This window comes from Melozone crissalis, unplaced genomic scaffold, assembly GCF_028551555.1.
Source record: "Melozone crissalis strain CALT ecotype California unplaced genomic scaffold, PUWL_Pcris_2 ptg000049l_1, whole genome shotgun sequence".
Lineage (NCBI taxonomy): Eukaryota > Metazoa > Chordata > Aves > Passeriformes > Passerellidae > Melozone > Melozone crissalis.
The window spans coordinates 93,176-109,538 of NW_026535827.1; the positions used below are offsets into that span (position 1 = coordinate 93,176).

At 52.6% G+C, this 16,363-nt stretch overlaps 1 pseudogene; it reads left to right on the forward strand.

Annotated features, from left to right (window-relative positions):
• Positions 1-10,544: 10,544 nt before the first annotated feature.
• On the forward strand, positions 10,545-15,921 carry LOC128943620 (cell division cycle protein 20 homolog; annotated as a pseudogene).
• Positions 15,922-16,363: the final 442 nt, after the last annotated feature.

A 16,363-nucleotide genomic window follows, 5' to 3' on the forward strand; every position in this document is an offset into this window, starting at 1 on the left:
GGCGGCTGTCTACGCTGAGTCTATCTCCTCGAGGGACGTGGTAGCTTCGAGGTGCTGTTCCTCTCTGTCTATGGGAGAAAGAAGGTGAGGGGGAGTTTGCAAAACAGGCCCAGAGCCACAAGGACTCTACTCCCTGCTCAGGCCTGCGTGAGCCCTGCTCCTGTCCGCTTTCTCCTCCCGTTGTCGCGTTTAGGAACACCGCAGTGTCCTCTGGCTGTTCCTCCGCTGATTCTGGGAAGGGAGAGGCAGGTCAGCCTGCAGCACAGGCCCAGAGCCCCAAGGTGTGGGGTCCCTCTGGTTCCTGGGCAGCCACGTCCCTGCCCTACCTTCTCCTCCCGTTGTCAGGTCGCACTGACACTCGGCCTGAGCCCAGCGTTCCCTTTTGTGTCCTTGGTCCCACAGGTCACAATGGCCACTCTGACATCAGCACCGTGTACCCAAAATCAGGGCAGCCATGGCCTCAGGTCCCTGGCAACCACTTGTGGTGGCCCCCTCGGGCACCGAGCTTTTGAGATGGGTCCGAGCATTTGCTCAGGGTGGAAGCAGGGCTGGGACTCCTGCAGCAAGTGCAGGGTCAAATGCCAGGCCCTGCGCTGGCAAAAAGAGCGCTCTCTTTTTTCTGCTGACTGCAGCTATAAGCCATGCCAGGTCCTAGCGCAAGGTGTGGCTGCTGTCACAGCACAGGGCATTTGCCTTAGGCGCTGTCCCGAGCCACGGGGATCGGGATCGTGCTGCCCTGCTGCTAGCGGTGCTGGATAGCTGGCTGGGCCGTCCGAAAAGGACAGTCCTTGCCCAGCTTGACCGCTTCACTGGGACATGGCTGCTGTTAAAGAGTGTAAATCCCACTGCTCACAGAGGTCCCTCCTGCAGGGCCCTGCGAGCTTGGCACTATCACAGGAAGAAGAAATCTGCCACTGGAAGCTGCATCCAACAGTGCTTGCACAGTTAGTGGGAAGTGCGGAGGGATTTTTAAGAAGCATAAAGAAAAGGGGAGCATAGAGGAAAAGCGAGCCTCCTGCTGTCTCTTGAAATCTCCCCCAGCCTGAACAAGCTCTCTTTGGGGCTAGAGACTCCCAGAAGCACAATGGGGCAGTGCCTGCTGTAAACACAGCATCCTTCTGATGTCTGCAGCTGCAGGTGTTTGTACACTTGACCTTTTGTGATAAACAGTAAGGACATTTCCTTCATACTTACTTTGCAAGTCTTCTAGGAAACACACCAAACTCCAGGCAGTCATTTGCTGTGATGTTTTGTTCCCTGAATAACACAAAACTCTGCATTTATGTCAGTGTTCCTCTGGTTTGCTGGGTCAAAATCCACATCTGGCCTGAGGGAGATGAGTTATTTGTCCAGGTGCTTCCACTCCTGCTGCAGCCCTGAGATGGTCCACATATAGAAAGAAGATATATAGGGAGAAAATTATAACAACATATTATCATGTAATCAGGTGGTAAAAAGGGGGAGTGTGATTGAAAGTAAGGGTATTCTTCTTTAATTTCATGCAACTATATTTAGTGATATTAGTGGTTTGAGCATTGCTGTACATCCTCCCAACTAGAAATTATCTGGTTCCACCATGTGGACTCAGGAGAAGGTAACAGCTCCATCTTTTCAGGGAGGAGGCAGCACTAGGACCACAGTAGACCTGAGCACACAGTAGACCTGAGCACACAATTTGCTCCAGCTCAGAGCATGGGCTCATCCTAGCCTAAGAACTCCTGAAGGCTAAATTATTAGAAATAGCATTACCACAGGACCTATGATGGCTATCATGAGGTAATCATCACACATCTGGATTTTTAAGACACAGAGTGTAGTCTGGTGCTTTCCAGTCCCTGGTGACATGACCTAATAGCAACACGTGCCTGGAGCTGCGCTAGTGCAGCACTCTGTGCTGGGGGAAGGAGGCACTGCTGGCCTGGGAGAGCACACAATTGGCAGCCCATGGCTGTGATTTACACAAAGCTGTTTGTGTCTTGTAAATAGATTTCTTTTCCTTCAGTGGTAGGGAGCCAGGAGATGCATTGGTCAGCAGCAGAACAGAGAACATCTTGGTGCAGAGCCAGGAGCAGGGGAAGGACAAGCCTTCCAGCACAGGGTACTCACATGGCTTTTGAAATGAAGAGCTGCAGCAAATGTGGAAGAGTAAATAAAGCCAGGAAATCTTTTGCCGTATGAATGAACACCCTGCTATTTATGATGCTGAGTTTCCAGGGATGTTGCTTTGGAGCTGGGCTCCTGCTGGGCAAATGATTCTTCCCAAACTGAGGTGGGTGCCATGTTATCATTCCCTGGCTCTACCTGTCCCTATCTGTCTGCTCCTCAAAGCTCTGGCTTCAGCCCAATCTTCTGCCTTCTGAGCAGCAAGATTTAAATGGTCTTTATCATTCAAATGACTTGACTTCAAATGATTTGATTATTTTAACAACTGATTAAATCAGCTCCCTCTGATCTAATGGTGTTGGTGTCTGGGAACAGTGCAGCCAGGACTGGGATGCTCAGTACAGGCTGAAAAACCTGCTGGAAATGCACGACAGTATTTAGGTTGTTTATGACACTCCCCTGCCATTTCCTCATGCTGTTCCTGCACCTGTACTGGGTGGGCGAGGCTGTGCATGCCCTTTGAGCAGAGATGAACTTTTGGGGTCAGCTGCCTAATGGCCAGGAGGTGCCAAACTGTTTGGGTCACTGGTGTCCTCTGCCTGCCCTGCAATTCATAGCCACCATTTCTCTCACCTCTTACTTCTTCTCCCTGGTACCTCTGCCACTACTTCAGCTTCTCAAACATTTTTTTCTGTTTCTCCTTCCCTCTGGAAGTTGCCGGATCTTCTCTTCTCTTCCCAAGGAAGTGATGTGGGCTCATTTTCCTTCTCCAGTCTTCACACCTGGTTTGTTCCTTCCATGTGCTGGAAGATGCATTGGCACATGGATGTGGAGAAAACATCAGAGAGTGAACCAAGTCATTTACACTAAGAGAGATTAGATTATGTTATCACTGGCTTGTTTAGAATCATGGAATCAGAGAATCCTTAAAGTTGGGAAAGACCTTCACAAAAATCAATTCCAACCATCAAGCACCACCATCACTATGTTCACCACTAAATCACATCCCAAGTCCCACATCAACATGTCTTCTGAGCTCTTCCAGGGATGGTGATTCTACCAGTGCCCTGGGCAACCTCTTCCAATGCTTTACAACCTTTTCCAAGAAGAAGTGTTCCCTAATTTCCGATCTAAACCTCTCCTGGTGCAAGTTGAGACCTTTTCCTCTTGTCCTGTCCCTGTTCCCATGGGAGCAGAGCCCCACCTGGCTCCATCCTCCTGTCAGGGACTCGTGGAGAGCCACGAGGCTCCCCCTGAGCCTCCTTTTCTCCAGGCTGAAACGTGGAGAAACTCAAACTCACAGTTTGAGTTGATTCAGAGGAACCAACAAATCTGTTTTAGGTACTGTTAAATGATGCTGGCTGCTTTTAGTAGTAAAAACCAGAAAACAAACGAGGTATGCCCAGCAGCTCAGTGTGGTGAGTTGTGCTAGGAAAGAGCCCACTCCAGACTCCAATGGCACAAGCATCAGCACCAGATTCTGCCTGGGATAACCTCTGTGAATTCCTCACTCAACTTAGGCAGCTGAAATAATAACTGATCCACATGAACCAAATCTTGACAGTGGGTACATTTTTTCCCTACTGTTTCCAAACAAAAATCAAACATAAACAGTGAGAAATTATTTCATCTCTACTAATGAGTGGCAGCATGAGAACTCAGCAATATGTTAAGAGAAAATCTCCCTGGTACACTGAATTACACTTTTCCTGGAGTGAAGCAAGAACCCTTGTGATTGAAAAACTCCCTTTCCAGACTCAGAGATTGTTTTTATAAAATATTAAAAAAAAAGTATAATGTTCCAAAACTCAGCCAGGAAAGCAGTGGTAATAATTCTTCCCTAATGCCTCTGAAATTAAGCTACACTTAGCCTGAATTTTTTCAGTTTGCAGTGGATGTATACACAATGTTGCTAACATATCCCTGCAGTAGATGTGTGCAGTGTGTACTGCACTGCCCAGCTGCTGGCTCTGTCACCCCAGAAACTGCTGCTCCATCCCCACGGGCTGCAGGCCCCCATGGGCAGGGCTGGGGCGTGGGGGCTGCTCTCCTGCACGGCCTCCCCTTCACATCCCTGCCAGAGCCATGGGCAGCTGCCTGTGGCCCCCGAGCGCACTCAGGAACTGACCACTGCTACTAGAGGCCTTGGTGCTGAGCCCCTGAATCATCTCTCACTCGGACATGCTCACAAACAAAGGAGGAACAGGGCCTCAGTGGCCCGAAGAGCTGCCCACAGAACCAGGAGGACCTGGACGAGTGGGATTGCAGAAGCGGCGCGGGGACAACATCCAAGCAGGCTGCCAGGGGCTGAGGCTGGGGCAATGGAAAATCTGCAGTGGGAAGGAAACAACACAGCATCTGGTATTTTGAAACACAGCTGGAGTTTTCCTGTGCATTCTGACTATGAGTCACGAATGGTGGGCTGTGAAATTTCTAATACCTGTCTGGCCCTTGGGGCTGAGGTGTGGGATGAAGCTGTGGGAGGAGACCTGGGAGAGATCCTAGAGTGAGCCAGGGTCCCCCATGTCAGAGCAGAGCCCGGAACAGCAGGAAGGGATCCATGGCAGCCTCGCTCTCCCTCTGCCCTTTCCCCACCATGGGCAAAAATACATCCTGAAGCACATCGTGAGAGAACTGCTCAAAGGGAATGGTGGGTGCATTCCCGCAGCCTTCTCCTGGGGCTCAGCAGCCGAGGGCTCTGGCTGCACGTCTGGACACGCCGTGCCCGGAACAGCAGGAAGGGATCCATGGCAGCCTCGCTGCCCCGCTGCTGCTTCCATGCCCTGCAGGGCTGTTTCCCAGCCTGGCCTGGCTGCAGCTTCTCCCCAGCCTCTGCAGGAAGGCATTGGGCATCAGCTGCTACACAGCCCAAACTCACCAGGGATCCCCTGCATTTTCCCGGTCCCCAGTCACATCCTGAGGTGTGGCTGCTTGGAGGAGGGAGGGCCATAGCCAGCTCCAAAGGCCTGGGGGGATCAGGATTTTCTGGATCCTTATCCATGTTTTGGAGAAGTATTGCCTCCTGAAGAGGTCACCTCCTGGATGTGCAATGATTCCATCTGATCCAGCTGTGCCTCTTCCTTTCTCAAGGGATGGACAGAGAGGCTCTATGGAAGGTGGCATTTCCTGCAGGAAGGGAGGCGATGCCAGGCACAGCCACAGGAGGTAATTGCTGTGCCTCTGGGCCTGAGCCCTGCTGAGGCTTGAGCTGCCCTCTCTGCTGCTTGGCACTGCGGGCACAGCCCGGACAAGACGGGCACAGCCCAGAGGAATTATCCCGAGCAGGCTCAGGGCACTCGGCTACTGAGCTGTCCTGCTGGGCTCCCTCCATGGGAGACACGTCCCGAAACCTGGGAGTGGCTGCACGGGGTGCCCATGGTGGGCAAAGGGCAGAGGGGGAAATCAAGGCTCCAGTGGGTCCTGAGAGGGCTTGGCTATGTGCCCGTGGGCTGTGGGAGCTGTTCCATGGGCAGGTGGGCAAGCAGGAGGGAGGGACGGAGGTTTGGAGCGACAGCTGTGGCACTGCAGATTTCCCCAAGCATTTAGTGAGGGTTTCCTGTGGGGGGAGAGAGAGCCCCAGGGCCCTGGGCTGCTCCAGCTGCCCCTCCAGGTGTGTTGCACAGGAGTTGCAAAGAGCGTGGAGAGTGACCCACAGGCTCCCACAGCCTTACCCCACCCCCTTGCAGTGCCCAATTCCCCAAGGCAGAAGGGGATCCCAGCACACCATGGAAATGGTTCTGTAGCATCTGTGCTCCCTTCTCGACTGGGATCATGACTTGGATTAGTTGGAAATGCTGGTGAATGGTGCTTTGAAGACCTTGCCAGATGTTGGAGGCATGTTTTGAATGTACTTTTCCTGACAGACTAATCCGTGTCAGTGTGGCAAGAGCTTACTCATGAGCCAGTTCCCTTAAGTTCCTCTGAAGGTTGATCAGTTCTGGAAACATTACCCTGCTCCATTCTGGAGCCCTGAGGGATCCCACAGGATCGCTGTCAGTGGGAGGAAGGGGCATTTGGCTGTCCATCCTCCTCCCGTGTGCAATGCCACTGTGTCCTTCTTTTTGCTCTGTGCAGCCACAGAGAAGAGCAGAGAGGGAAGGGGCTGGGCCCAGGGCTGTGCCCCGGGGCTGAGCCTTTCTCAGCTTATTTGCTGCCCCCAGGGAGCCCAAACTGCTCCTGCTGCCACTGCCAAGGCCTGGCCCTGCCTGGGGCTGGGTTTAGAGGTGCTGGCAGCTCCAGGGAGTCCTTTCTGCCCTGACTGCCCCGCATGGGGCTCCTTCCATCCCAGTGTGGGGCCACTGCAGGCACGAGGTCCCCCTGGCCCTGCTCCTGAGTGGAAGGCAGAGCCAAGGGAGTGCCTTGGAGGGCACCAATCACCCAGGTGCCCTCACTGCCACTCGGGCCTGAAGGAGAATCTTCAGCAGTGCCATTGGAGCTGTTCTGTCCTGCCTTTCTTTGCAGCTGAGCCTGTTGCTAAAGGTGATCTGGCTTCCCAACCCACATTCAGGACTGAGACTCTGGGAGATGGTGAGGGTAGGTCAAGGCCTTTCCCCTGGGAGAGCTGCCAGCACAGAGCCCAGAGCTTGGCCGGGGGGCATCACTGCAGGTACCAGGACAGAGCCATGCACGTGTGTGCCCACTCCCTTCACGATCCACTCACAACTTCTACTCAGCACTGGCAGCTGTTTGGAGGAGGGTGGGCACTGGCCCAGCTGAAAAAGACCAGATGATTTTTTGATTACACCCGATTTTGCATAAGCAAGACGTCCTGAACATGCCATTAAAGAAATGGAGAATTTTTCCATCTGTTAAGGTGTACTTTTTGTTTATCAAGTGATGGGCCAAAAGGCAGCACAGAAGGAGGTGTTTCCCCAAAGAAGCAGAGGCCGATTGGCAGCCCCTGCTGCAGGAATGAAGGCCAAGCCAAACACAGGCATGGGCATGGGCACAGGCTCAGAAGGTAATTGCTGTGCCGGGCTCATCAGGGCTCAGCCCTTGGCAGGGCTGTGTGGCTGCAGCTCTTCCTCCAGGGCCTGCCCTTGCACAGCCCAGCAGCAGCCAAAGCTGGAGGCACCTCTGGAGGCCTTGAGGCGCCTCTGGAGCTCGTTCACAGCCCCAGGGAAAGGGGACTCGTGCACCAACGTCCCTCCCGCTGCAGCTGCTCCAGAGCTGGCCCTGAGTGCCCAGAGGCCCAAGGCACAGGAGCAGCCCCAAGTGGGAGCCCTGCCGCGAGCCCAGGGCCAGAGCCAGCCTTGGCTCCCGACTGGGCAGGGGCTGCACTGGGTCCTGACAGGGCCTGACTCTGTGCCCTGGGGCTGCGGGAGCTGTCACAGGGCAGGGAGGGCCAGGGCTGGCAGTGGCTGCTCAGGGATGGGTTTCGCCAGTGTCCCTCCAAGCAGCAACTGCCCAAGAAGCTGCGCTGCCCCCAGGCTCTCCTCCCAGCCTGCTGGGCTTTGTTGGGTGGCACAGCCTGTGCCAAGGGGCGGCAAGGTGCCTGCAGGCCTCAGCTCTGGGGGAAACCGAGAACGTCCTGCCTGCATCCACTGTGCTGCCAGCTCAGCAGTGCAGCACAGCACGGGCTGACGCTCCCCATTGCTCCCACAGGTGCAGCTGGAACCACAGCACATGTTCCTGATTCCCAGAAGGGCCTTGGAAGGGGTTTCTGTCAGGGAACAGGCTGCTGGCTAGGGTTACTGGCAGGCCTGCTTGTTTTGGAGCTGATCTTCATCTTATGCTCTGTCCAAATTTGGATTTGCTGGAAGAGAAAAGGGTGAGTGTTTAGTTCACCTTTCCCTCAAACAGCTTCTTTTGAAAGTCTACTGTACATAGGAAACATTGCCAGTGAGGCTGCAGTGTAGGTGTGGCCAGTCCATGATTGTCCAAAGAACTCTGCTGAGGGTTCTGCTGCTGCCCAGAGCTTTCATTGGCCTCCTAATTGCTGGGCCTTGTCATTGGGGGCCTGCTGGGGCTGCAGCCAGTGCTGGCTCCCACTGAGGCTGCCTGGCCAAGAGCAGCCCCAGGGGCACAGGGTGGAGGCAAAGCACTGTGGGGAGGAGAAAGAGCAGGAACGAGATTGCCCTTGAAAGGCAGAGGCGCTCTGGGGCCCGCTCCTGGCCAGGGAGCCTGCCCAGAGCCATGCCCTGCTGGCCAGGGCCTTGAGGGGCAGCTGTGCAGCTGGGCCAAGCTGTGCCAGCAGCTCCAGCCATGCTGGGGAGCCTTGCCAGCTCTGGGCCAGCTGTGCAGGAGTGTCCCTGTGTGCCACTGGCAGCTGGGGCCTCAGCCACCTCTTCTTTCCACAGTTCCACCTCTGAACAGGAGTTGTAAGACGGTGGCTGCACGTCACACCCAAACAGCAGGAGCAGCTCCTCCAGCAGTAAGAAGGGCCTGGGCATCCCTGTCAAGAGTTTTGAGCTGAAGACTCCAGTACAGCCATTGACAAGGAAATCTCCTATTCTCCTGGAGATCCCACTGCCACCTCCCCTCCACATGTATATCCCCAAGCTACTTTCATTTCTTTTTTGATCCTCCTCTGTCCCGTCCCGACTTCTTCTATAGACCCCAGGAGCAGCCCAGCACCGTCCAGCCCCTCCTGAGCCCAACATGTCCCTTCCTCTGCCCCTGAGCCCCCTGGTCCTGCCATCTAAACAACACTGAAGTTAACCCTGCTCTCTGCCAGGCTAGGTGATGGCCCTTTCTTTTGTTGCAATAAAGGGAACGTGCTGTCACCCCAGTGTTTGGGTGGCAGCAGCAGCAAAGCCCAGCCGGCAGCAGCACTGGCTGAGCTCCATGGCCAGGAGCAGCCGTGGATGCCCACGGTGTAGGCAGGCAGGGGCCAGGCAGGGGCTGCTGTGACCAGCGGTGGGGTCCCGAGGGCTGGGGGAGCCCAGGGGCCAGGCAGCAGCATGGGGCTCCTGAGAAAAAGCAACCCCATTTTCTTAATTTTTAACTTTTAAATATTAGAAATTTGTAGAAATATTTCAAAATCATTTTTCTGTAGAGAGATATCCCCAAATATTTCTTCCCAATTCCTATAGTAGTTTAGGATTTTTCTAAGTAGTTTTAGAATCCAAAAAAATGACCTCATTTTGTCTTCACTTTGCATTTTTAGAAATATTTCTTGTAGAGAGAAATCCCCATATGTTTCATTCCTTTTTCCACAACACATCTGCATTTTTGAAACTGGTTTTAGGGGTCTGGAAAATATTTTCCCCTCATACAATAAAAAATAAAATTGCATTAGAGTGGTAATCTTTATTCTAGAAAGAAGTAAGACCCCTTCAGCAGCCAGCCTGCTGCAGAGGCTCTTTTCCCACAGGAGCTTTGTACCTAGTCACAACCAACATACATAAAACCTTTTCCCAGATATTTACTGGGATTTTTGACAAGCTCACGTCTTAGTCTTCTCAGACAAACTTTGAGCACAGAGGGAATCTCTTCAAGTTACCATCTTAGTTTGCTTCTGGTGGAACTCACTCAGTTCTAGAGCAGGGCCTTCTCTCAGCTTCCTGCTGCCCCTGGGCTCTCCTCCCGGCCTGCTGGGCTTTGTTGGGTGGCACAGCCTGTGCCAAGGGGCGGCAAGGTGCCTGCAGGCCCCAGCTCTGGGGGAAACCGAGAACGTCCTGCCCGCATCCACCGTGCTGCCAGCTCAGCAGTGCAGCACAGCACGGGCTGACGCTCCCCATTGCTCCCACAGGTGCAGCTGGAACCACAGTACATGTTCCTGATTCCCAGAAGGGCCTTGGAAGGGGTTTCTGTCAGGGAACAGGCTGCTGGCTAGGGTTACTGGCAGGCCTGCTTGTCTTGGAGCCGATCTTCATCTTATGCTCTGTCTGAATTTCGACTTAAGAGAAGACAGTGAGTGTTTAGTCCACCTTTCCCTCAAACAGCTTCTTTTGAAAGTCTACTGTACATAGGAAACATTGCCAGTGAGGCTGCAGTGTAGGTGTGGCCAGTCCATGATTGTCCAAAGAACTCTGCTGAGGGTTCTGCTGCTGCCCAGAGCTTTCATTGGCCTCCTAATTGCTGGGCCTTGTCCTGGGGGGCCTGCTGGGGCTGCAGCCAGTGCTGGCTCCCACTGAGGCTGCCTGGCCAAGAGCAGCCCCAGGGGCACAGGGTGGAGGCAAAGCACTGTGGGGAGGAGAAAGAGCAGGAACGAGATTTCCCTTGAAAGGCAGGGGACGGGAGAATGTTGCTTATCTGAGAGAGCCCCAAAGAGCGGCTGGAAGGGGTGCCGGCTGATCAAGGATCCCCGAGGAGCGGAGGGAGGGCGTATCAACTGATGGAGTGTCCCGAGGAGCGGTTGGGGAGAGTGAGGGGTGTCCATAATGGGGAGGAGTGGCCGGAGCACTTGCACGGTCCGGTGGTGTGGAGGCCGGCGGGGCCTGTCGGAGTAGGCTCAGCCCGGCCGGTGGGTACGGCCAACACCACCCGCCCAATGGACCATGGCGCAATTCCTGTTCAAGGCAGACCTGCACGGGCTGCTGAAGCTGGACACGCTGATCCCGAACATGCCACCTGCGCGATGGCAGCGCAAGGCCAAGGAGAGCGGCCCCGGGCCCAGCCCCGTCGGCGTGTTGCCCATGAAATCGGCATGTCGCTCCCACAGCTCCAGCAAGACGCCGTCCAAGACACCCGGTGAGCGCCGGCCACCAGCGGCAGAGGTTGAGTGTGGGAGCCTCACCCAGGATGCTTGTCTGTAGCCATGGGGCTCTGGGCTCCCTGCCACGCTGCCCTACCGGCTGCTGCTCAGGCAGGAGGAGGTGGGCTGTCCTCCTGACAGCCACCCACCTCCTTGCCAGCATGAGGGGCAGAGCTCTGAGCACTGGGGCTGGTGAGCTGCTGTTCACCCAGCTGAGCCTTGCTGGCACAGCTGTATGCTAGGACGAGTGTGGGCAGGACTGTCAGCTGACAGCTTTACATCTTGTGAGCATTTTTGTATCTTCCCCTTATCTCTGGACTCTGGAATTGTTGCACTAGACCCAAGGAGTTGCACCACACAGTCCCTAACCAACTTGGTGACAGGGAAGAAAATATAAGTTAGTTGTGACTGGGTGGCATGAGACCTCAGAGTCCTACTTGTCTGGTGGGTGTGATGTGGAAGAGTGTTGGGTTTGCTCCCGTGAAAGCTCTAATACAGGCTGTTAAATAGCTGTAAGACAATATTTTCATATGTGAATGCAGGTAAATCTGGATCCAGAATTCAAAGCACCCCCACAAAGGCTGTGGGGGATCGCTACCTTCCCAAACACAGCACTATGCAGATGGAGATGGCAAATTTCCTCCTAACCAAAGAGAATGACCCTGCTGAGGATTTCCCTACCAAGAAGGTGAGCATGTTGCTAAGTTACAATTACTTCAACAACCGCTACTCCTTCCTGCCCCTTTACAGAGCAGTAAACTATAGGTTCTATCAAGTGGGCACACAGGACTGACAAGTCCCAGCCATCACTACTTGCAGCTCTGGGCTTCAGGAGCCTAGGATGAGATTGAAGCTGTAGAGACTGCCATGCACTCTAAGCCTATGCTGCTTCTGGTAGCAAAATTTAGCTTTTGACTAATGAGGCTTTAAAATGTAGCAGGCAACAAAAATACAAAGCTGTAAGCCTATGCAAAGTGAAACTGCTGGTGGTAGCTATTCTAGGACAATGTCTCCACAGGCACACTTCTGGAATGTTTTACACTGTGTTCTGAAATCTGTTTATGAAGCATTTGGTCGCTTTGTGGCTGTGGCTTTCCCCACTGACAATGACACTGAATTTCCCATTGTTTGAAAACGTGAGCAGGACGATGTATGAAAGTCTGAGGAAAAACTGCTTTGACCTGCCTCTGTGTGACTGACCCTTGCAGCACAGTCAAATATCTTCAGATTCTAAGAGAAGGGGACTTAGATGTCTGTTTAAATTGCAGTGTGGGAATTGTTTTAAATGCATTGCACTGAGGGTGATTTGTCTCTGTAGGAGCAACAGAAAGCCTGGGCAGTGAATCTGAATGGTTTTGATGTAGAAGAGGCAAAGATCCTCCACCTCAGTGGAAAACCAGAGAATGCTCCAGAAGGTATGATGCAGGGTCTGTGTGAGCTGAATCAGCAGGAGAGATCAGGTCAGGGGAACAGCAACACAGAGGCTCTCTGTGTGGTCACAGGAGAAATCAACTGGTTTCTGAGAGCTGTACAGGCTGGAGTCTCCTTTCTTACGGTTCCTGAGGTCGAGGGAGGGCATAACAGTTACAGTGAATTTATTTAGGAGAGTTGCTATGACTGCCAGTTGGTCACCTGTTACAGGGCTTGCAAGGGTCTTCAGGGTGGAGAGAGAGATGAGAATCTTGACCTCATGTTCAGAAGGCTTGATTTATTATTTTATTATATATATTACATTATTACTATACTAAAAGAAATAGAAGGAAAGTTCTCAGAAGCTAGCTAAGCTAAGAATAGAAAAAGAATGAATAAACAAAGTTCTGTGTCTCAACAGAGAGTGAGACCCAGCTCTGCTCTGAGTGGTCAGTAAATCCAAACATTCACCCAAGACCAATCACGCATCCACCTGTTGCATTCCACAGCAGCAGATAACCATTGTTTACATTTTGTTGCTGAGGCCACAGCTTCTCAGAAGGGAGAAAAATCCTAAAGAAAGCATTTTTATGAAAAGATGTCGGTGACAGTCACCTGTACTGCAGGTTCCAAACCTTCATGAAGTCTGTAAGAGCATCAAACTCTCTGCTGTGCACTTTCTAGCTTAAACTGCAACTAAATATAATGGGATTCAAAAACCCAAGTGTTTGCTAAATTTGTCTCCATGAATGAGCAAATTGTAGCTCACCCCTGCTCAGCAGTTCATACTGCCAGTGATTTTCGTGCACTGCAGGCTTGTGAGTGTTTCTCTTAGGACTTTATTTTCACTCCAAGGGATTCCTAGTTGGGTGAGCAGCACTCAGCTGGGAGGAAACTAACTCAGGTTAACAAACCTCTTCCCCTGCACACAGGCTATCAGAATAACCTGAAAGTGCTCTACAGTCAGAAAATGGCACCTGGATTCAGCAGGAAGAATAGGAGATATATTCCCTCAAAGCCAGAATGGGTCTTGGATGCACCAGAGATGTTCAACAACTACTGTAAGTAGGCTACAGGGTTGAGTGCTGAGCATCCAGAACATTCTGCACTGGATTTCTGTTCCTAGGACAGTGTAACTGGGCTGTCTGTATTATTTTGTGTACCCAGGCTAGCACAGACCACTTCTGGAGTGTCCCTGTGTGGCCTTAAAGGGACAGTGGTCTAGGGCACTGTGTAGATGCCTTGGAGCAGGGTACCTGGCCCCAGCAGCTGGGCATAGTGACACTCAGAAGGCTGCCCCTCACCTGTACATGTGTGTGTGCACATGTGCACCCACACCTGCTGCAGCAGCACGGGTGAAGGGCATGCTCTCTATCCAAGCATGGTGTGACCTGCATTGCTCTTTCAAATTGTAGATCTGAATCTCATAGACTGGAGCTCCCAGAACTTCCTGGCAGTGGCTCTGGACGACACTGTTTTTCTGTGGAATCATGCTACTAGGGAGATGATCCCCCTGCTGCAGATGTAGTATCCAGATGTTTACATTTCCTCTGTGTCATGGATTAAAGAAGGAGACTACCTTGCTGTTGCCACAAGTAGTGCTGAGGTTCAGGTGAATGGAGGACTAAAAGTAGAGGTGTTTTCTAGGGATCGACAGAATTGTGGGGCCTGGGGACAAAACCTTGGCTGGCAAAGGAAGGATGCCACGCATATGACTTCTCTTCCCTGGTGTGGGGTGGAACTGCCCAGTGTTCAAGGCAGGGTTTGATTTGGGGGTTTTCTGATAAGCAGCATTACCTTCTGTGCTACAGTCATGAGATGCACATTATCCCTGAACTTCTCTCTCTCTCTCTCTCTCTCTCTCTCTCTCTCTCTCTCTCTCTCTCTCTCTCTCTCTCTCTCTCTCTCTCTCTCTCTCTCTCTCTCTCTCTCTCTCTCTCTCTCTCTCTCTCTCTCTCTCTCTCTCTCTCTCTCTCTCTCTCCCTTTTATCACAGGTACTTCCACGGGCTCCAGCTGCTGCCCAATCAAGGACAGTGCAGCTGTAGCCCATTTACAATAACTACAATCAGGACAGAGTCACCCGATAAGCTATGGGACGTTGAGCAGCAGAAACATCTCCGAACCATGACCAGCCATTGGGGCTGTGTGGGAACCCTCAGCTGGAACAGCTACATCCACTCCAGGTAAAGCACTGGGTCAAAGGCAATTTCCAGTTGTTGGAAACTCCTATCCCTCAATCTATGTGTGGCATGGGTTAAGGATGGCACAGAGAAGTTTGTCCTGGCTTGGGATTCATACTCAGCCTCATCTGTTGGGGCTGTGAGGAGAAGGCCTCTTTCCTGTATTGCAATTTGTGCTGAAGTTGTAAAGAGCTTGTGAGGGTGTTTCACTCACACCAACAGACCTGTGTTGCTGGTAACACTGGTTGAAACCCAGTGGCAGATATAGCAGTCTTGCAACAACAAAAATGGATTTGGGTGAAAATGTGCAGCCTGACCCTGCAAGCCTTCTCTTCTCTGTGCAGTGATGCACGGACTGGGCACATCCATCACCACGATGTCAGAGTGGCTGAGCATCACGTGGCCACCCTTGCTGGCCACACACATGAGGTGTGCGGACTCAAATGGTCTCTGGATGGCCGCTACCTGGCCAGTGGTGGCAATGACAGTCTGGCAAATGTCTGGCCATGCACCCAAGGTGGGGATGGCAACTTTGCTCCTCTGCAGACCTTCACTCACCACCAGGGTGCTGTCAAGGTGAGCACAGAGCTACCACGGGTGGATATGTGTGTGCAAGGCAGGTATGCAGCACTGGCTGGGTGCAGGTTGCCTCTTGTATGTTTTAAAATGAACTCTCCTCTCTCAGGCCTGGCGTGGTGCCCATGGCAGATGAATGTTCTAGCCACTGGAGGTGGAACTAATGACAGACATATCCACATCTGTAACATGTGTTCTGGCGCCTGCCTCAGTGCTGTTGATACCCATTCCCAGGTGAGAGATGAAGATCAGCTTGGAGACAAACACCTTCTGGCAGCACACCTACACAGAGCTGCTGGCTCCTCAGGCCCAGAGGCACGGGGAAGGAGGGGGGGACCATGCTTGCCTCTGAGTGGTGAGCATCAGCACAAGGACCTCGTCTCACCTGTGTTACTGCCTCTTTGCAGGTCTCTTCTATCCTATGGTCCACAAACTACAAGGAGCTCATTTCAGGCCATGGCTTTGCACAGAATCAGCTGGTTATATGGAAGTATCCAAGAATGAACAAGGTTGCAGAGCTGCAAGGTAGGTGGACAGGACCTGGGTGGGGGGGGGGCTGTTAGAGGTTGAAGATAGCTGCACTCCTTGGTTTGAGCCTGCAGCATCACTGATACAGGACAGTATCTGGGGCCATGCTGCTAGGAGTAAAGCATGCCCAGGGGGCTGTGGAAGAGATACCATTGATCCAAGTGTATGCTTGGGGTCTGAAATCATGCTGCCACAGCCACTGGGGAGACAGCTATGCAAGCTGGCAGGGCTCATGGGAGCATACAGGAGTAAATGTGCATGTGCTGATCAGCTCAGCCCTGATTGCACATTCCTTCTCCTCCTCAGGTCATACTGATAGAATCTTGAACCTGACCATGAGCCCTGATGGTACAGCAGTGGCCTCAGCAGCTGCTGATGAAACAGTGCAGGTCTGGAGCTGTTTTGAGATGGATCCCATAAAGAAGAAGGAGAAAGAGAAGGCAAACAGTGCCAAAAGCGGTATTCTTCACCAGAGCATCCGCTGAGAGCACGGGATTGTTGTGGGGAGGGGGATATTTGGTTTTACACACTGTACATTATTTTAAATTTTAATGAACTGCTTAACTTGACTTTTTCTTAATGGAGTCTGATGGAAGAAAAAGCCATGGCTCCTAAACCCAAGTCCTCCCTGAGGCTGGGGATCTGGGAAAGGAGTGGAGACCTAGGTCTTAAGGGCCAGTTTAGAGGCCCCTGAGCTTAGCACAGCCTAGCAGAAGGATGCTGTGCAAGGGCCGTACTTCTGTTTCTGTCCCAGCTAAGATAGATATGTCACCTGCCCCATCTAGATGCTGACTACAAGCACAGCAGCTCCACCACAGGCTCAACTGAAAGCACAGCATGGCTGTGGCCTCAGTTTGTGTTGTCCTGGCCTGTCTCACAAGCCCAGGGACACCTTCCTATGGCTCTGCAGGCAGATCTCAGTTTGTC